Source organism: Halichoerus grypus, chromosome 10, assembly GCF_964656455.1.
Source record: "Halichoerus grypus chromosome 10, mHalGry1.hap1.1, whole genome shotgun sequence".
Classification (NCBI taxonomy): Eukaryota; Metazoa; Chordata; class Mammalia; order Carnivora; family Phocidae; genus Halichoerus; species Halichoerus grypus.
Genome location: NC_135721.1, coordinates 108,572,916 through 108,595,406, shown reverse-complemented (window position 1 = coordinate 108,595,406; position 22,491 = coordinate 108,572,916). Strand labels below are relative to the sequence as shown.

The window sequence follows — 22,491 nt, the reverse complement described above, 5'->3', positions numbered from 1 at the left end:
GTGGTGGGCACAAGAGAAAGATGCCAGCTGACTGGAGTAGAAGCTGCAGTCGAAGCGGGGAGAAAGCTGGGAGCCAAGAGCTTTACCTGTTCAGGAGCAGGAGCTTCATCCTCACAAGTCCCCAGAGCACGGGTCACATGGGACATACCCAATGCCTCAGGTAGACCAGAAGGCCCCTCACTCCAAAGTGAGCTAAGAGGAAAAACCCAGCATGTGGCCTATGGGAAAAAGAATCCAGTCTCTGTATCCTGAACACAAGAACCGTCCTCAGGCTGTTCTGTGAAGACTCTAACCTCAAAAAGGTTAAACTGCAGGAACCAAAAGAAAATTTCAATTTGGAACAAAAAAGAATTAAAAAACAAACAGTTGCTATTTTTAAAAAAGGGAAATGGGATCACACAATTACATGAAGAAAACGGACTGAGACCAAGAGAGAACAAGCTGGGGGTGGTAAAGAAGCAACAGAGAGAAGTGAAAACCCAAGGAAACAGCAGAAAACTAATGGGTGGAGGACAAGTTTGGGAAACACGGAGAGACAAAGAAAAGTCCAGAAAGGCAGTAACAGTTCCCAGATGAAAACCCTGGAGGGACAAAAGCAAAGAGCAAAACCAAGACATGAATAACCAGTGCTCCTTGACTAGACGTAAGAAGAACAAAGAAGCCAGTCATGCCGTAGGACTCCGTTTACATGAAATGTCCAGATCGGGCAAATCCAGAGAGACAGAAAGCAGATTAGTGGTTGCATGGGGCTGGGGTGGAGATGGGGGACAGGAATGGGGAGCGACTGTTAATGAGTTTGGGATTTCTTTATGGGATGAAGAAAATGTTCCAAACTTGACAGTGATAGTTACACAAGTGTGATTCCCTGGAAGCTGACGCACCACACAGGTTAAACGGGAGAACGGTGTGGTGTGTGAATTCTAGCTCAATAAAACTGTTTCATAAAGAACGAATGGAACAGGCTTAAAGATGTAAAAAAGATATAGAGTAGAAACCAACTATTCTGAGATTAAGAAAAATTAGAGACATTACAAAGGCACGCCAGATTCACGCAAAATCGGAGAAAAGAAACCTGTTCTTGGACACATTTTGGCAAAATAATTTAACTACAGGAAGAAGAAGTTGTAGAAACATCCAGGGAGAAGGAGAAAGTGTTTGGGTTACTCAAGTAATAGCAATAATTAAGATGAACCCCAGGATTTTCCAAGGCAGCATAAAAATGCCAGAAGTCTACAGAAAATGAAGACAGAGAACTGAAGAAAAGGTTTTTTTAAAAGAATTTTATACCCAGACAAGCTGCCCTTCATGTGGGAAAGCCAAAAAAATGCAACCTCAGATATGCAGAGGCTCAGAAGGGGGGAGGGGGAGGTTGAGGCTATTATTCCAACGGCCTAAGAGGCAAAATTCAGAGAGGCCCATAATACGCAGGGCTGCTAATCACATGTGCCAATCAAAACCATCAAGGTCAGGACAAAACTAAATAATGAAGATAAACCTGATCATAAAACTGAATGCATATGTCAGATTATTCTCTAAGCATATGCTAGATTATGTGAAAAATGTAACTAATAACAATAAAGCAGATCCAGCAAGACTACATTATTAAAGATTAAAGACAGGCAATAAGATAATGCTCAAACCCATCTCCCAAACAGGTAGGACTTCTAAAACACCATTAGATCTTTGCGATAACTACTAGAAAAACTGGGTTGTTTTTTTTTGTTTTGGAGGTTGGTTTTTTTGTTTGTTTTTTAGTTTTTAAAAGGAAACCACTATTAAAATTTGAAACAGATTACAGACTAAAACACAAACTAAACCTATAAATGAGTTAAATTCAAAGTATTCTCAGGTGCATCAGAATATAAATGTCAATGCCCAAAAATACACCTTAAACAAAGTGAAACAAAAATAAAGCACTAATGCTGCCTCATTCTATTTTAAATATCAGACACCATGAAATCATGCCAGAAGTATTAAAAGGGAGAAAAGAGGGTAAGTTTACACTGCTAAAGTAAAAAATTCGCAACGGAAATATCACGTCAATTTTTATGTTCCAAACATTATTTCACTGATATAAAGTCCATACGGCTAACAATATGGAAGAAAGGACCGACAGTTCATAAAAGTACCTAACTGTCTCCAAGAAGATGGGGACAAGAGGGTGGAGGGACAGGGGCACAGGCTCAGTCTCCATGTGAGTTTTATTTTTTATTGATGAGAAAATGTGACCAATATAATGAATAAGGCTAACATAATAGGTACCAAACTGTGCACCCCACAGAAAATAGAGCTTTACTTTCACTGGTTAAAGAGCATTTGTGAAAACTGGCCATCATGCCAAATGAAAAGTTCAACCCCCCACAAAAAGGAGCATTTATTATTTCTCACTGCCTGACCATAATGCCACAAGAGATCAAAAGAATTACTAACCAACAAAGTCATAACAACTTCAAAATTTTCAACCTCTCTCCCAAATAACCATTGGGTCAAAGATGAATCTGAAACTGTAAAAACACCCTTACAACAAAAAAGAATAAGTAATAAAATACCCTAAAGGACAAGAAATGAGAGAAAAAAATTGGCTAGAAAAGCAAAAAATAAATAAATAAATTGGATAAATACATCCAAGAAGGTTCTTAACAAGCCTCCCAAAGCCAAGGCAGATAGAAACCTTCCATTCAAAATTACATGGGCCCAGGTAGCTTCCCAGGCAAACGTCTGCAAGCACTAAGGAACAGAACTTCCTAGGCTACTCAGCTCCAGAGCACTGGAGAAGAAAAACAAGCCTATCAACCATTTTAGAAATCTAGCATCATCCTGATCATAAACTTGACAGAGAAAAGGAAAAAAAACCAGTATTACAACTCACATCAGTGGGTAGAAGAAAGCCTGTAAGATAAACAAAAACCAAAAAGGCATGGGACAAAACTCAGCATCAATTTTCAAATAAAACTTTTAGCACATTCAACACAGAAGAAAAAAGGTCCTCAAAAAGAATCCCCATCTCATGCCATAGCTAATGAGATTCTTGCCCTGAAAAACCCCAAGAGGTGCCCATGAAAGCCAGGAACAGGAGTCTGATAGCCTCCAATATAGAAGAGTGTCCTAACTACTACAATAAGAAAAAGGTTTTAAAGTGTGTGTTGGGGGGGGGGGGAGGGTGCGGTGCAACGTCTGGGTGGCTCAGTCGGTTAAGCGCCTGTCTTTGGCTCAAGTCGTGATCTCGGGCTCCCTACTCAGCGGGTAGTCTGCTTCTCCCTCTACTCTTCCCCTCTGCTCGTGATCTCTCTCTCAAATGAATAAATAAAATCTTTAAATAAAGTGCTAAATACTGGAAAATGAAAGACAAAATAATTATTTATAGGTAATGGGTCTAACTTAGAAAATGAGTTTACAAACCTAGAATAAGATACTTCAGAAAGGTAGGGAGTTACAAAATGAACACAGAAAAAAACATCCCTGGCATAGCATTAACTCATATTAATTCCCCCTCTTTTGTGAAGTATTGTATACACACATGGACAAGTACGCTAAGAAAGTAGATGGCAATTACTTTACAGTGATCATTTCTGTAAATCGGGATTCTGAGTATTTCTTCTTTGCGTTCATCTGATTTTTTTTTTTAAAGATTTTATTTATTTATTTGACAGAGACACAGCGAGAGAGGGAACACAAATAGGGGGAGTGGGACACAAACAGGGGGAGTGGGAGAGGGAGAAGCAGGCTTCCCGCAGAGCAAGGAGCCCGATGCGGGGCTTGATCCCAGGACCCTGGGATCATGACCTGAGCGGAAGGCAGACACTTGACGACTGAGCCACCCAGGCGCCCCCGTTCATCTGATTTTAAGTTTAAGCCCCTCCCATTGTATTAAGGGACAAATTAGAAGCAGTTCAAATCTTAATACCTATAAGGTTAGTAAATTTAGGACCAAAAAATGATGCAAGACAACTAAAAGGCTAAACTTAAGGCAAATACTAAAAAAAAAAAAAAAAAAAAAAAATGTAACTCTTCAGAAATAATTACGCATTTAAAAATATGTAATTTGACTAATGCAATCTCTAGTTTATGCTTTCCTTTTAAGGACAAAATCTAAACTGTTTTGAGAAATACCCTTATATGTGGTGATTATTTCTGTCTTTCCAAAAAAATGTTATATATAGACATTTCAATGCTGAAAAATGTTGAAAAACTGAGTAAAACAACAAAGAAGGTTTAGAATTATCATCAGCTGGACAAAAACTGCTCTGATTCTGTAATAAGCCAAGGTGGGGGGAAGAATAGGTCTAGAAACACAAACAGCAAATGCATTGACTAACAGCACCCCCTAGTGTTATAACATTTAACTAGCACTCGGTAAAGTAAATTGGAAAATACAGAACTATTTAAAAAACTATTTTAGACAATTTCAAACATAGAAAAGTAAACAGAATTAAAATACATTTCATATATAACTTATTTCCAACTATGCATTGTTCTGATTTGTGTGGCAACTTCTCTATTTCATCAGAAGTGTCAGAAACCAGCAGGTTTCTCCAAGAGTCCTTTGTCACTCAATTAACTGTTACTATAAAAACATTTGACTGGGATGCCTGGGTGGCTCAGTCGGTTAAGCGTCTGCCTTTGGCTCAGGTCATGATCCCAGGGTCCTGGGATTGAGTCCCATGTCGGGCTCCCTGCTCGGCGGGAAGCCTGTCTCCCTCTGCCTGCCACTCCCCGTGCTTGTGCATGTGCGTGCTCTCTCTCTCTCTCTCTCTGACAAAATCTTTAAAAAAAAAACAAACAAAAAATTTAAAAAATTAAAACCCTTGATTTTAGGCTGGGCACACGACCAACAGAATTCAGGCAACGAGCCTCCCCTGCAGCTAGACATGGCCACATAACTAAGCTTTGGCCCACGGGATGTGAGTGGAAGTACGCCCTCTCCTCCCCACTGGCTGCAAGAACCATCTTGAGCCATATTAATAAATCAGTATGCTAACAATGGTGAACAAAGTAAGAAAAAAGGAGCCAGATTACATAAGAGAAAAAAGCTACTATTTCCATTTTCTTCTATATTAGAACTGCCTGAACTATACTCTTTAAAACAAACAAACAAAACAAAACATGTAGAGACACAATCTGGCAAGACAACACATTTTGGAATAAGCCCAATGACTACATTCTCAAAAGGGAACGGAACAGTACGTACTTCAAACCTGGATGAATGGTGATGAGTGCTATTTTTCCTTCAAAGGGAAGCATCATGGTAAAGGGTAAACATCTGGGTGAAATGAGTGAATTAATTCACTGTTCACCTTAAATTCGCTTCTCTGACATTTAAAGGCTGGCCACTTGTTCATGGTCTCAAAGCACAGCTCAGAATGTGTGCTGACAGCACATGCCAGAACTCTCGCACTGAAAGTAAAATCGAGTTTATCCAACTCTCAAAGCAAATCCATTGTGAAGACTGTATCCCCCAAACCCAAGATCTCCCTTACAGCCCAGCCTGGTCAGCACCACGCAGCAAACACCAGGATCAGGGGAAGGAGCCCTTCACGGGGAGCCCAGAAGCCCGGTACACACGCACGGTGGTACAAGTGCTGGAGTCATTAACTCGGGGGCCTCAAACGTCTTGCTCTGTAAGTGAGGCTGCTGGCCTACATCTGCGGCTTCGGCACCTTCTGTTTTTCGAAATGGAACAAGCACTCTCAAATTAAATCTTATTCAAGGCCCGGAGGCGGGGAAAATCACAAGTAAGTGGATGAGGTCATTAAAATGGGGACTGCATACTCTTCACTGTAAAGTTTTAATACATATTTTCCAGAAATAAAACCAAAAAAAAAAAAGAAAAAGTCCAATCAGTAAATCAAAGATTCCATAACTTAAAGAGCTTTGCTGACAGCAACAAGAAAAACACCTTTACCAGATTTTCTAGCAGCAGCCTGCAAATGTTGCACTGCACTATACCACCTTTTATCACTATTTGGTTATTCTAACACAATGCTCCGCTTCTGAATTAAAGGAGAAAAAAAATAATTCAAGACCACGGAGAGCAAAAATCTATTACTTCAAGTCCTTTTAAAATACCGGGGTTTTTTGTTTTGTTTTTAAAGATTTTATTTATTTATTTGACAGAGAGAGACACAGTGAGAGAGGGAACACAAGCAGGGGGAGTGGAGAGGGAGAAGCAGGCTTCCCGCCGAGCAGGGAGCCCAATGCGGGGCTCGATCCCAGAACCCTGGGATCATGACCTGAGGCGAAGGCAGACGCTGAACAACTGAGCCACCCAGGCGCCCCATAAAATATCCAGTTTTTAGAATTTAATTCTTTGTGTTAAAAAATATATGACATACTTATTAGAATGGCTAAAACAAAAATTAAAACTGCTAAGATGACACACCAAGTGCTGATAAGAACACAGAGCAACGGGAACTATCATACACTCCTGGTCAGTATGTAAAATGACACAAACACTTTGGAAAAACATTTTGGCCATTTCTTATAAAGTTAAAAGATAAACTTACCCTATGACCCAGCAACAGTACTTCTAGCTATCTACCCAGAGGAATGAAAACTTATGTTCAATCAAACACCTGCACATAAATGTGTATGGTGGCTTTATTTACATCAGCCAAAACCTGCAATCATTCACCTTTAGCTAGTGAATGGGTAAACCAACTGTGGCGTATCCCTGTTAATGAGAGGTCATTCCACACCCATCAGATAAAGCCAGTATGAAAGAGATTAATAATGCCAACTGTTGGCAGGACTGTGGATAAACAGTAATTTTCCCACCCTGTTGCCAGAGATGTAAATTGGTTCAAACACTTGGCAAAACAATTTGGTGGCATGTAGTAGGTTGTAGATGTGTGTGCACTGTGACCCAGCAATGCCACTTCTCAGCATCTTGACCCTGTTTTTAACAGAACACAACCAACACATCAACAGAATATATAAGTTCTGATGCTTAAACAGAATTAAAAGAGAGCACTTAAAATGAATGAACTCGATCTAGCCACTTCGGTCAACATGCCTTGAGAACATTCCTGAATGAGCAAGCAGGCTACAGAACACAGACCGCAAGAGATCTCTTACTTAAGGTTTTAAATCATGCAGTCAATACTGAATGTGTGTTTACGGGTATATAAACATGTAATACAAAAGTGAAAATAGGGGCGCCTGGGTGGCTCAGTTGTTAAGCGTCTGCCTTCGGCTCAGGTCATGATCCCAGGGTCCTGGGATCGAGCCCCGCATCGGGCTCTGTGCTCCGTGGGAAGCCTGCTTCTCCCTCTCCCACTCCCTCTGCTTCTGTTCCCTCTCTCGCTGTGTCTCTGTCAAATAAATAAATAAAATCTTTAAAAAGAAAAAAAAAAAAGGAAGAAGTCCTAACGATGCCACAGGGAGCAGGAAGCGGTTCTCCCGTGGCCCTGGCAGGAAAACTTCGAGGATGTGTGAAAACAGTTCCACACAGACCATCTGCAGGGTTGCCTCATACCCTCTGTGGAAGAGAGTGGGCAGAGATGTATGCAGATAGCCACTGTTTCTCAATGCTCGATGAGGGAGGAGGGCAGGAAGTTGAGGGAGCATCTATCTGACGACTTGTTTTCTTAATGAACTAAGACGTGGAAGTCATGGTGGAGAGGAGAGGCGGAGGGCACTGGAGGAAAGAGGAGTGAAAGGACTCACTTAATAAGGGGAAGAAAAAAAAAGTCAAAGGTCTGGTGGAGCCCAGAACTTGTAAATGGGTGATGGAGAAAGTCACTTTGATACCTGGTTTCTCTCCAGCCAGTGTAACGGGACAAAAAACACGGAAAAATTAAAAAACAAGACTGTGCCACTGAAGAAGGCTGGTAAGTCACCCAGACAGTTCAGTGAGGAAATCAAAATGTAAGAGGTCAGTCACATGACTCCCTGTGGTACCCACAAGCGGGTACAAAGGGCGAGGGAGGGAAGAGGAAGCCAGAGAATACCAAAATGCCTGAAGAGAACAAGAACCAGTAGAGAACGAATGAGACTGGGGAAGGACAGGATGTGTGCAGAGATTCCACAAGTGTCATATGGGAGAGGGCAAGGCTCAGGAGAGCTGAAGTAACTGGAAGTAAAACTCCCAGAAAAGATCCCGTGAAGGGAGGGTGAGGTTCAGAGGCCTGCAGAACCAACAACTCAAAAACAATGTTAGAAGACACAGTGGAAAGAAAAGAAGCAAAACAGGAGCCAACGTTCTTGAGGAACATTAGGAATAGTCAAGAAGTTGCTAGATGAAGGCAAAAAGGTAAGGGGAGGGTCGAGTCACAGACTGGTGTGGCCTTCAAAATGGCAGGCATTGCTGAATGAAGGCTGGAGGCTGTCCTCTCCACCTGGAAGGATGTAACATATGGAGAATTCCCTATTCACATTTCAGATCTCTGTTTTAAATTACCAATTCCTCAGAAAATCCTTCCCAGACCCTTCAAAATCCAAATCAAATCACACACTTCCCTTTGCTGTTCCCTCCAAAGCAACAACCACAATTCATACCAAGAATCCCTCGTTGTTCAAACATACACTCTTCTTGAGTTCACACGATGAGGAATCCACATTTTTCTAAATCTACGTGGTTCCTAAGTTTTGGCTAACAAAGAAATAGGATTTCAGAGAATAGAAGGTATACCTAAAAATTTGTCCAGAGAGCCACCAGGTCAGGAAGGCAGTTCTCTGGTGAACTGGCCTCAGAACACCTTAGCCACTCATGCTGAAAAGTAGTCTGCATGGCTGTAAGAATTCCTCATACTGTCAAAATTCCCTTTTTATTTTCTAATTTAATGTGATCCTCGCTGTATTGTTGATAAGAGTATAGTCATGTATAAGCTTTCTTATAAAAAATGTGAAAAATCTGGAAGAGCACAAATAAAATTAAAATGCATTGCTTATAACTCATTCAACAAATCTTAAGATTACTGAATAATTGTTTAATGTTCCTTCAGTAGGCAGGCACTTGGATAAACTGCTAGTGGGAGTAATAATTGGCTTAACATTTCTAGATGGCCATTTAACAACATCAAAAGCTCTAAAAATACACATAGCCTTTGACCCAACAATTCTACTCTTAGGAAATTTAACAAAATAATTAAAATAGGCTCAATTTTTCACTATGAGAACGTTCACTAAAATAATGCATAAAATAATCCAAACCTGGAGGGGAAAATATTAGTGCCTAAACTGGTTGGTTAAATTGTGGATACATTCTGGGGCATCTGGGTGGCTCAGTCTGTTAAGCGTCTGACTCTTGATTTCTGCTCAGGTCATGATCTCAGGGTTGTGAGATCGAGCCCCTTGTCAGGCTCCACACTGGGCATGGAGTCTGCTTAGGATCCTTTCTCTCTCTCCCAGGGGCGCCTGGGCGGCTCAGCCAGTTAAACGTCTGCCTTCAGCTCAGGTCATGATCCCAGGGTCCTGGGATTGAGCACATCACTGGGCTCCCTGCTCAGCGGGGAGTCTGTTTCTCCCTCTGCCATTCCTCTCCACTCGTGCTCTCGTGCGCACGCTCTCTCTCTCTTAAATAAAATCTTTAAAAAAATTCTCTCTCTCCCTGTTCCCCCCCCACGCCCCTCTCCCTGCTCTCACGTGGTCTCTCTCCAAAAAAAAAAAAATTTGTGGATACATTCTTAGAATATTGTGGGGATTTTAAAACTGGTAACAGAACTGGTAACTCACTGACAAGGAAGGAAATGTGCTGCATGTATCCCTGAGTGGAGGAAAAGGCAGGTTACAAAACACACATGATATCCCCATTACAGTGTGTACATACACACACGGAAAATGGAGGGACGATGCCGAAGTGTTTTGCAATTTTGTGATTACATCCAGATGACAGGATTATGACTTTTGGCTCTTACTTTTCTACAGTGTATCATTTTAAAGATTTTGTTTTTTTAAGTAACCTCCACATCCAATGTGGGACTCGAACTCACAACCCCAAGATCAAGAATCTCATGATCTACAGATTGAGCCAGCCAGGTGCCCCTATTTTTAAACCTTAAGTCATTGCCTAAATACACAGGCAAGACAAACTAGGAGGAGAAAGTACAGCACTCAAATCCCTGTAACGAGATGCTTAGTTTCTCATTTCCAAGGATTTGCTGACAGAAGCTGAGTAACTCAAGAAACGAAAGGTGTGGTCAGAAGAAAGGCACTCTCAATGTTCTGCAAACTTACTGTACTCAGGGACTCCTGATTTTCCTGTATTTCCTCAGAGCCCTGTATTCTAACTACTTCTAAAGGCTGTTGTGTTTTTGGTTGTTTTTTTAAGATTTTATTTATTTATTTGAGAGAAAGAGAGTGAGCAAGAGAAAAAGAGCAGAAGTGGGGCGGGGGGGAGGCTGAGGCAGAGGGAAAAGCAGAGAGCCCAATGTGGGGCTTGATGGTTAAGGCAGATGCTTAACCAACTGAGCCACCCAGGTGCCCCTAAAGGCCGTTTTTATCTAAAAACAGTAGTGTACTTCTTCACATTATTCTAGGTCATCAAATTCTTTATTTAAAAGAAATGAGAAATATTCACTGGACCCTAAAGAAGGGGAGCATTGAGAAATGTACAGAGTTCTTGAATCAGTATATTGTACACCTGAAATTAATATAACATTTTTAACTATACTGGAATTAAAATTAAAAAGTTATTCAATGGACCCTAAACTTCAATGTATTATAATCTATAATCTAAAATATTTATATATATATAAAATATATAAACTATATATAAACATAAATATTAATTCATTAAAATTATAACCTAATATATTTAAAATTATAAGCTACAAAACATTTATGATTCTTGGGTAAAATAGAAAACTAGTTTAAAAAATTTATATATACAAAAATATATATAAATTTAAAGTACATTAAATTTTTTTTTTTCTTCTCAAGCCAGAGAATAAATGAAATAACATCTAGAAATACTGCCTATCGATTTACTTATTGAACTGGTTCAGAAACATTTTCCAGGCAATGGGAAACCTCTCAATTTGACAGGAAAAAAAAAAAAAATGAAAGGGAAGCTGAAAGAAGTATCATTTGGTGATGAGTACATGCTATTATGCAGCCCATGAACAGAAGTGGCTTACATTATGAAATACCCCAAAATCCAAAAGCTTACAAGTTGAAAACATATTACTTAGTGGTACAGAACAACAATGTGGGCCTTAAGCTGTGCCACCCAACATAAGAGCCACCAGCCCCACGTGACTACTGAGCACTTGAAATGTGGTCAGCCGGAAATGTGCTGGTAAGTATAAAATACACACAAAACTCCAAAGACTTACTGTGGGGGAAAAAAGCAAAATATCTCATCAATAATATTATACTGATTATGTTAAATGATAATCTTTTTATATATTAGATTATATATTATATATATATAATATATTTTATAAAATATATTACTAAAATTAGTTGTACCTGCTTCTTTTTGTTTTAACTTAATCTAGCTACTAGAAAATCACATCTGTGACTCCCATTATAATTGTGCGGAACAGCACTGGTCTAAAGAAAGCAGATACCAGGAAAAGAGAAAAGTTATGCAGAGTACACAACCACGGTAATCATGATCAGACTGCAGCAAAAGAATATGTTCTAATACTTAAGATTTTTACATAACACACATACACAACACAGGCACGGCCATTTATCCTAATCCAGCCATCAGAACAAACCCTGCATTACTGTGTTACGCCGTCAGCTCGGCAGCCTGCACTCTGATGGAGGGAGCAGGTGCCATAACCTAATTTCTCACACTCACAGCCCTGGAAGGCGGGAGCAGCCAGATGTGAGAAAGGCCAAAGCAGAAATCCGATGCTAACAACAAGCACAAGCCGAAAGGTCCTCAGGGGGCCAGGGGCTCTTGCACTGGAAGCTCAGGACCAGCACAAGAAACCTAAATAAAACGAACAGGGTCCATCCAAGGGTCTCAAATCCAGAGGGGCTTTGTAACTACTGAATTGCAAGATCTGGTTTTGTACGACAAAGCTAAAACAAAATAATACCTATATTTTTGTTAAAAAAAAAAAAATTATCATTAGAAGGAGCGGGACAAATTTATTGATGAGACTTTTCCATACCAAATAGAAAGTCAGCCAAGGACTTAGGCAATTTATCAACAGCTGGTCTTAATCCAACACTAACACACTGATTTTATAACACATCCCACTGAAAAGGCCAGCGTTCACCTAATGTGCTTGGAGTCCCTTCATAGTAACTGTTCCATAGTAACCAGCTTCCTAACTTACCTTCTTATGCAAGCTCCCTGATCCTCATCAGTGTTTACATAGGTTTTTGAAAGTACCCATTTTTTCCAGTAAATATTTAATTCTCTTGTTGCTATTGATCGAACTATCAACAATGAGCATTTTATATAACATGTTTAGTTATGAGAAAGTGGGACAGTGACGTCAAGCGCACAGTCTGTAAACCAAAGACACCAGAACTACCAGACACAGCCTCTCGGAAATCAGCCACCAATAAAACACAGTTCCTCGCAGCTCAAAGTCTAATCCAGTTTCTATCCGAGTCCCTCCATATCTACGGATCAACTTGTAAAATGTGCCTGCAATCAGACCTGGGCACATGGTCAGCAGGCTCCTGGCACTGGGCAGAGCTGGTGTTCTCCGCTAGGAATACCCAGACAGGGAACTATCACCTGTATGCTCCTGATAACATACTAACTGGCAAGCCTTCTCTTTTCTCAGCTCTGTAAACTTCCTATTTAGGATCTATACTGGGGTGGGGGGGAGGGGGAGATAAACCAACCATTTGGCTAGTTTCCTAAACTGCCACAAGTCTCAGCAGCATTGATGGAAATGGATTACATGTGAAGCCATCTGCCATTTCAGTGGACTGGGACAAGGAGTGAATTATAGAGACATGATAATTATCAAACTGGGCATGAGCACTCGGAGAAAGGATCTCAAAAGGGCCCGAAATGGTCAGAAATGAATTTGGGGAGGTGGGACTTGGGGGGTCAGGCTTGGAGAACAGAAAGTTCTGAGTGGTAGACCACCATGGAGACCAAGGTAGGCAGAAATATGGCAAGTCTCTAGGCCATGAAAACAGCTTAGCCACAGCATACAATGGGAGGTGGAGGACGAAAACCCCTTGCAGGGTCAAAGGAGTCCAACGTAAACTCAACACAGTTTTATGAAACATGAGTTTCTGGCCAGGTAAGGAGAACAAAAACAGTCCACCACTGAAAAATCTCAAGATGGAAGGTCAAGAAGCTACTGTGTTAATCCAAGTGTAAGGATCTTGGCAACTGGGATGGTGGAAGGGACAGTGAGAAAAAGGAACAGAGGGAGTGATTTGAAAGAGAACAACAACAACAAAAAAAAAAATCAAAGATTTGGTGTCAAAGAGGACCTCTAAAAAAAGAACAAGAGTATCTCCTTTAAATAAGGAAACGGGCTTGACAAGGCAAGTAATGAACAAAGTCTGGACATGCTGAATTTGATCTGGGGGTGACAGTACACCTGACAAGCGCCCACCGAAGACCAGAGATCTGAGAGAGAAGCTCCGTGCACGAACAGAGTAGAGAAAGAGAGGTGCGAATTGAAATATAAAGACAGTAACTGAAACTCTGAGAGCTGAGAGACCATGTAGTTCGCAGGTATCCCCAGACAGAACAGTCTTCCCCTCACCTCCCTTGTGGTTAATAAATATTACTTTTAAGAATGGATTACATAGGGACGCCTGGGTGGCTCAGTCATTAAGCATCTGCCTTCGGCTCAGGTCATGATCCCAGGGTCCTGGGATCGAGCCCCACATCGGGCTCCCTGCCTGGCGGGAAGCCTGCTTCTCCTTCTCCCACTCCCCTTGCTTGTGTTCCCTCTCTCGCTGTCTCTCTCTGTCAAATAAATAAATAAATAATCTTAAAAAAAAAAAAGAATGGATTACATATAATTTGATACCTGCTTAAGAAAAAAAAAAAAACTGCACACAGAAAAAAAGTCAAAGAAATCCACAAATGTTCACAGTGGTATCATGAGGTGGTAGGATCAAGGATCTTCCTCTTAAACTCTTGGAATTTCCGTGGGTTTTTTTGTTTTTGTTTTTTTTTAAGAAGTATAGACTTTCTATTAGAAAATGAAAAATTTTTTTAAATGATCCCCTTTCAGCATTTGCGAAAGCTCTTATAATTGTGACTTTTATTGTTTGTAAATTAAAAGTAAAATAAAAGTAAAAGTACCACTGACATAACATTCTATACCTACCATACTGAATAAGTTAGTTTTGACAAGACAACCTGTTTGAGAGAATGTTTATTAATAGGAGTGTAAATTCTTGCAGCTTCCCTATAGGACAATTTGTCAAAATTTAAAAAACTAAAAAATCTTAAGCACTATACCCAACAATTGTACTGCTAGAAACTTACTTATGAGTATTCTCCCTAAAATACATACCAAAAAAATCATCACAGTATTGTTTGTAATAGCAAAAAATTTTAAATAACCAAAATGCCCATCAAGCTTTGGGATGAGAGAGGGTGGGGGGCCGGGAATGCAATGTAATAATATCAGTAATAATGCGGAATGCTTGAAAAAGAGAGAAGAGGTCTTCAATCTTTACCCCCCGGGTTCAGACCTGGGACACCAGACAAGGAACCTCAACTGGCAATAAGTACTCAAATTTTTACTGGAAAAAAAAAAAAGTCAAAAGCATATCAAGGAAAATGAAAATATTTACTTCCTACTTATTATTACCTGTAAATGGCAAGACTTTGCCTCTTTTCTACTTTAATCTGCTTACAAGGAATTTGGCCTAAAGCAGTCCATTACCTTATCATTAGCATTAATGGAACAATTAATTATTCCCAGGATTGCATTTAGACTGTTGGTGACATGTGCAAAGGACAAGGTCAAGCACAAATGAATTCTAACACTAAAGGGCTGTCAGCACAACTGCACCGTGAAATGCAGAATGAAAAAGATGGGTTTCAGACGCACCTAAATGCCGTGCCGTGGACCTGTCCATATGCTTTCCGTTACAAGCCGCTGAGCTACATTTCCTCGTGCTGCTGAGGTCCAAGCTCGAAACCACAGGGGGATCCCGGTTAGCAGAGTCAAGACCTAGCTAGAGAAAAACAGATGGTAAATAAAAATGGAGTAATAATGAACCTACCAGGAGGCACTCCACATGAACAGAGGAGCCTACTTCTCACTCAGCTGTGCCCAATCCTAGAACTTGCTCTATGACGCCTTCTTTCTTTCTTACTTATTTATTTATTTATTTATTTATTTATTTATTTATTTGGCAGAGAGAGACACAGCAAGAGAGGGAACACAAGCACGGGGAGTGGAAGAGGGAGAAGCAGGCTTCCCGCTGAGCAGGGAGCCCAGTGTGGGGCTCGATCCCAGGACCCTGGGATCATGACCTGAGCCGAAGGCAGACGCTTAACAACTGAGCCACCCAGGCGCCCCTGACGCCTTCATTCTTGAGGAGCATCTAGGAGGCCCCAGCTAGCCCCTGGGCAGAATCACACATGGCACCCTCATTCCCTTCAAAATCGGCTCTTAATCTGCACTAAATATTTTGGAAGATGGTATTTTAGAATACCTGGGAAAAGCAATTTTGTACTTAATTGGGGTTTCTTCCTTGATAATCTTTTAAACTCCATATTCCCTAGCATAAGACCTCAATTTACAAAAAAAAAAAACTTTTTTTTTTTAAAAGATTTTATTTATTTATTTGACAGAGAGAGACAGAGAGGGAACACAAGCAGGCGGAGTGGGAGAGGGAGAAGCAGGCTCCCCGCTGAGCAGAGAGCCCGATGCGGGGCTTGATCCCAGGACCCTGGGATCATGACTTGAGCCAAAGGCAGACGCTTAACGACTGAGCCACCCAGGCGCCCCCCAAAAAAATCTTTTTGCATACTTCTCTAGTGCTCACTACGTGCCAGGCACTGTACTAAGTACCTCTTAAAAAATTTTTAAGATTTTATTTATTTATTTGAGAGAGAGCAAGGTCAAAGAGCAGGAGAGGAGCAGACGGGGAGGGAGAGGGACAAGAAGATTCCACTGAGCACAGAGCCCCACGTAAGGCTCGATCCCACAACCCTGAGCCATGACCTGAGCCGAAACCAAGAGTCAGATGCTCAACTGACTGAGCCACCCAGGAGACCCATTACCTGTTAAAATTAATAAAGGGAAACGTCACTAATGTGGAGTGGGGAAGAAAGTAGGGGAGGCTATAAGGGGGAGCCGGAGGGGGAGCAAGTCCACTCAGTCAATTACGGGAAGAATTGTCAATTATAGATCCCAACAGGAGAATCTCAATAGGAAACAATCATCAGTGATAGGCCCCAAAAGGGAAAGATGTACATTGCAGCTCCTACAAGAAATCTGCTCCCCTTGCCAACTCAGCCAATGACAAGCCACCATCACCCTGAACTAGTGTCTTCCTCCAATAGGCTCTGCCTCAAAGCCACCCCTTCCAACTTCTGCCTTCTCCATAAAATCACCTTCCTCTCTGTTGGACTTGCCTATGGTTTGGCCATGGCTTAATGCCCCCAAATAAACTCATTTTTGCTGGTAAAAAAACTTATTTTTAAGGTTAACATTATTTGGTGATTAGAAGTGGGATTCAGAAGACTGCCAAGAACTCCAAGGCTGGTGAGCAAATAGGTACCCATACCCACAGAGCTACCTGAGCTCACTGCTTTCTCACCAACCCTAGAATTTGAAGGTAATTTTTCTCCTGGATTTTGGGCTCTGTGTTTTTGGGATCTGTTCTAAGCCTTTGCCCTTTATAAGAATGCTCATTTGGCCTTTGGTCCAACTCCTATTATAAACCAGGCTACTCCTATTGAAACCATGCTAGCCTTTCACCCAGCTTCCTGGGAACAAGGCTGTGTCTACTGGATCAGAGCTGGCCTTTGCTGGGATTCCTTTTAGAACCAGACTGTTCATACTGCTTAGGAATTTTTCTTTCTTGCTCTAGAAAAAAAGCAAACAAAACTCTAAGAAATGAGATCCCAGTCATCAAAATGTTTTGAGGGTGCTCTGACTTCTGGGACCCTAGCCAGGTTTATGTTTAAAAACTGTGGTCCCTCTTCATGCACAAAGTAACTTAGAACTCCAATGGCCATTACAGGGAACGTGCCATATCCCCAGACTTACTCTTCTCAAAAATTAATTGGACAGCCATGGCTCTAAAATTTGTCAAAACTGAATGGGATGCCTACTTTGGGATTTTGAAGCTTTTCAAACATTATCAGGAATCTAAAATTGCCTGTCTGCAAAATACAATTTCTAGACTAACAGAGGCAAACAAACAAAGGGAGAAAAGGGCTTCTGAGGCCTTTTTCCTTCCCGTCTTCTATGTCTCAGGACATGCAGCAGCTGTCTTGTGTTCAGTCCTGAACTTCCCTTTTCCTCTGAAACTCTCCCCACTCCCCCCTTTCCTGAAGACTGCCCCTTTAAAGTTACGTCTTCTGAGGATCCAAATAAACCCCAAATCTCTTATGTTCCCTGGACCAAGGCCAGACTGTGAGCCAGAGCTGAAGAGTTTCCTGAAGTGACTCAGGATCCACGTTTGCTGAAGAATTTAACAGGGCTATTCCAACTTACCACCCCGGTTTCTAAGATTTGTATCAGTCTGGCCATGTGCTTGTTGGTGAGGACCAGGCCAAATGCTGGATGAAACTAGCCCCATGAGAACATCCTAAAAGATTTAGAGAAACAAACCCCTAAAACTTTGGCAAGATTCTAGAACGCTCACTGGAAATCTCCACCAGGCAGTTACAGTAGCTTTTCCTAAGCCTGCTGATTGGAACAAAATTCAGGCTTGCACACAAAATCCTGATGAACTTGGTCATAACTCCTATAACCAACTCCAAACTGTCTTTAAAGATTCTGGGCTTCCGTAAGAGGCTGAATCCACCTGGGTAGCCTTTAACTCTACATTTACTAACAGGCGGAACCAGGATCTTTTAGTTGGAAGGACCAGCATGGAATGGGAAACCCAGTCCACTCCAGAGTTAGCTAGCTTGGCAAACCAGCTCACTCACACCCAGCAGGGTCACCTGAAAGAAAGAACTAAAATTCTCAATTTTCAACTCTGGCAAATGAAGGCCCCTAAACAGACCCAAACCCCCCGGTTTCTGCTATTGGTGCAAAGGGCCTGGGCACTGGAAAAAAGACTGTTACAAACTTAAGCATTCCAGAAGCCTTCAGCCCTCTAGCCAGCCTTTCCAGGGTCCTCCTAATTCCCAGTGCCGGGGCTCCAACGACTGACAGGGACTCTTCCCAGTCCCCCCTCTTAAATGGCTCGGAGAAACCACTGTCCAGACTGAGAATGAATCTCTTTGTCTTACTGACCCCAGAGCTACATTCCCGGCGCTCAGCACCACCCCTGGAAAGCAGGCCCAGCAGGCATGAGAGCACGAAACCAGCTCCAAGAGTGGGGGGCCTCTCATGAACCTCAACAGGTTCCTGTCTCTGCCCCTACTCCCTTTTGTTTAGGCCCTTTGAGAGATTCCCACCCTTTTCTCCTTAGTTTCTCCACCCCATTCATTGGCTGGGCCAAGATTTCTTAGAAAAGTATCGTGCCAGAATTTCTCCCAAAAGAAGGAACTCATTCTAGAATCAAAATCGCCAACCAGGTGGATTAAATGACCCTTCAACATCTTCTATTTGCTCCATCTCTGGTGGCACGATGGGGGAGTATGGGGACACTGCTCATTTGTCGCCATCGGGTCAGCTACCACCCTCTTTATGGGCAGATTCCTCAACTGATATTGGCAGAATTCACAGCGCGCCTCCCATCAAGATTCAAACCGATCCCTCACCACCTCTCCCCAGAACGAATACGCTATAAATAAAGAAGCCCTTTAAGGCATCAAGCCCATAACAGGAGACCACGGGACTCAGGGCCTTATCATGCCCTGCACTAGTTCCTGGGAGCTCCTATTTTACCTGTGAGAAGACCCAGTGGCCAAGGATGGAGGTTAGTCCAGGACCTCGGAGCAATAAGTAACATTATCCCTGGGCGCCCTGTTGTTCCTAACCCCCATACACTGACATCTGTTCCCACTGAAAGCAAATCCTTTTTTTTTTTTTTTTAAAGATTTTATTTATTTATTTGACAGAAAGAGAGACACAGCGAGAGAGGGAACACAAGCAGGGGGAGTGGGAGAGGGAGAAGCAGGCTTCCCGCGGAGGATGCAGGGCTCAATCCCAGGACCCTGGGATCATGACCTGAGCCGAAGGCAGACGCTTAACGACTGAGCCACCCAGGCACCCCGAAAGCAAATCCTTCTTCACTATAATTGTTCTATATAGTGCACTTTTAGTATTCCAGTTCATAAGGATAGTCCGTATCTTCTTGCTTTCACTTGGGAAGAACAGTAATAAACCTGGACAGTAATGCCCCAGGTTACACAGGCAGTCCTTAATTCTTTATAAACCTTAAAAGCTGATATGGAGGATATAAAGTTTTCTGCAGGCTCTTGTTGGTTACAATATGTATATGTTCTGCTTCTCTTCTCCCTTTCTCAAACCTCTTCACAGGAGACAGCATTCACCTGCTAAAACTTTTGGCCTTAAAAGGACATAAAGTCTTCAAAGAAAAATTGCAGCTTGCACAAACTCAGGTTCATCTTAGGGCACCTGATCTCAGAACAAGAACTACATTTAGATCCAGGTGGGTTTCATGGCATCCTGAACTTCCCAAAACCTAAAACTAGGTGCCAATTACAAAGTTTTCTTGGACTGGCTGTCTACTGTCAAAACTGAGATTCCAAACTTCTCTCTTACAGCTCAACCATTGTATGCTTCACTTAAAAATGACAAACCTGACCCTGTCATTCAGAAAGATCGAGAAGACTTAGCTTTGGAGACTTTAAAGAAAAGCCTAATAAAGCCTCCTACCCTCGGACATCCTAATTATCAACTTCCCTTTTCCTCGTTGTTTGTGAGAAGGAGGAAAATGCCTGGAGTACTTGCCCCAAAATATGGGGGACCATCACTGACCCATTGGGTAGGAGAGCCAACCACTCGAGCCTGTGGCCAGGGATGTCCCTTCTGCCCCCACCTCTGAGCCATTCCTGTCACTGCCCTTCTGGTTAAGGCCAGTGAAGAAAGAGTCACAGGACTCCCTCTAACCAAGCTTGTGATGCATGCAGCAGAAGCCCCCCCAAATTCTCACCACACTCAACACCTCAGTCAGCTGCCTCCCCTCCTAGGAGATCCCCCCCCAACTGCTCCTCACAGAACTCCTTCTCACTGCAATAACCTTAATTAAGCCGCTATTCTTCTCTCCTCCTTCACGGAGGAGACCACTCACAACTGCTTAAGACTGACAGATCACCTCTTGACTCCCCGTGACAATTCCTAGGAAACTCCTCTAACCAAGGCAGATTTTTCATGTTTTACTGATGGTGCTTATTTAAAGGATGAAAATGACAAATACCGTGCTGGGAATGCTAGTGCGGCTCCTTTGGAAGTGACTGAGGCAGCACTTCTATACCTTTAGCTAGTTGAGCCCAACAGGCTGAGTTACACACCTTTGGTCAAGCTTGTACCTTGGCCAAAGGTAAAACCACAAACATTTACACCCGTAGCTGGTATGTCTTTCGGTAGCTCAGAACTCTGGAATGTTATGGCAACGATGTGGTGCCCTTACCTCCAAAGGGGATAAAATTAAAAATGGCTCCTAGGGTCAAGATTCATTAAATGCCATACTTTTTCAAGCTGCTCTTTTATTAAGGTTCCTGGGCATTCCAGACTCGACTCTCCAGAGGCCAAAGGAAACCACCTAACTGATACTTCCCCCAAAACACTCCTCTCAAAGAAATCAAGAGCCAAACCTCTGTCATAGTCCAAAGGGATGTTCTAAATGAGGATTTTGAAAAACTGACCAGAGACACCTGATAACTGGCCCCCAGAAAAGGAAAAACAATACTGGGAATCTAATCATTGTTGGTTGGATTAAAACAAAAACAAAAACAAAAACTGTAGTTTGGACCAAATAATCTGGCCCAATTCATGAAACCGATATGGTGGGGAAATAGAAATAAAGCTGCAAAAAGTGCCTACCTCGCTTGCCCCACGTGTCCAAAACACAATGCAAAAAAACACGCTCACACTGCTCACCTGAAATTACCTAAGGGGCCATTCGCGGTTTGGCAAATGGATTTCATACAGCTACCCCCATCTCATGGATTTAAATATGCTTTAGTCATGGTTTGTAGGTTATCTCCCTGGGCCAACGTTCTCTCTTGTAGACAGACCACTGCTGCTTCTGTAGCTAAAATTCTATTAGGAAAAAAAAAAAAAAAAATATCCCAATGTGGAGAAACCCTCTTTAAAGTCATAGTAATCAAGGAACCCATTTTACCAAGCAGGTGCTTCAGCAAGTCTATGCTGCCCAGCCAGTTTTACAACACTTCCATCCTCAATCCTCAGGTTAGTCCAATGTACTAAGGGCACTATTAAGATTCAACTGGAAAAATTTGCAGAGATCTCCCGTATTATCTTGGCCTAAAAGCATTGCCTTGATACTTCTTAACTCAGCTCCACCCCTTTGGAACTCAGACATTTACCCTTTGAAATAATCTGAGAATGTCCAACGCACTTGGCTCCTGCCTTCTTTGACCCACGGTTCATAAAGATATACTTGAATATTGTAAAAGCCTAGCTGCTCCTATTGAAAATAACCAGGCTTTGGTAGAGCAATCTTTTCACCATGCACTCTTGAGAGATGAGAACTTAAGAATCACACCCTGCAACTGAAGATTTCATCTACGATAAAAGACACCTCTGGAAAGACTCTCTTCAACCTCGCTGGAAAGGCCCCTCTCAGGTACTGCTAACCAACCCTTGTGCTGCCAAACTCCAGGGAACAGACTCCTGCATTCACAGGACCTGTCTAAAGAAAGCAAACCCCGCCTGGACCTACACACCGTCTAATGACCCGAAAGTAAAGATATCCCGGAACTGAAGCAGACCGCATCTGATGAGACAGCTTCCCCAAGATGTCCATACTTGGCCTGTTAGAAGGTTCAGGATTCACAGAGTCTCTCTTCTTCATCTGGACTATTAACGGAGTGTGGATTCTTATCCAAAACTCATGGTTCCTGAATTGTCGACTTTACTGTATTACTACATTTCGTTAGAACAGTTCTCTTGAGATAATACTGTTTTAAAGGGTCTTTGAAGTTCTGCTGTTTTGCAAAAAGCCCACCAGCTATTGCTTCATATTTATACCTGCACTATATCTTCCCGAATGAACCCCGTCAATTCTCAGAGTGCTCCTGTTGTATTCATTATTCTATTTTCTTGACTGGCTCCAAGGGGCAACTTCTAGTAGGCATACAGGACTCTGGGTTTGACTCCTGTAGGGGGAACTTTTCTCCCCTAAACTGGAATCAGTGCCAATGGATATTTTTAGTTAGTTACTTACAAAGATTTTTTTTTTTTTTTAAAGTAATCTCCACACCCAACATGGGGCTCAAACTCATAACCCCAAGATCAAGGGGTGAACGCTCCACCC

The 22,491-nt window shown here is 42.0% G+C and overlaps 1 protein-coding gene across 3 annotated transcripts in view; it reads right to left on the bottom strand.

Moving 5' to 3' along the window:
• Window positions 1-22,491, bottom strand: part of SLC23A2 (solute carrier family 23 member 2) — a 134,475-nt gene that overhangs the window by 92,342 nt on the left and 19,642 nt on the right. Inside the window, exon 2 of one of the 3 annotated variants that reach the window (XM_036093283.2) lies at window positions 14,946-15,072. The exons of 1 other annotated variant lie outside the window; for it this stretch is intronic. The gene's annotated coding sequence lies outside the window, so the exon portion shown is untranslated. The remainder of the gene's footprint in view (window positions 1-14,945; window positions 15,073-22,491) is intronic. One more of the 3 variants, XM_036093284.2, reaches the window with a different exon arrangement.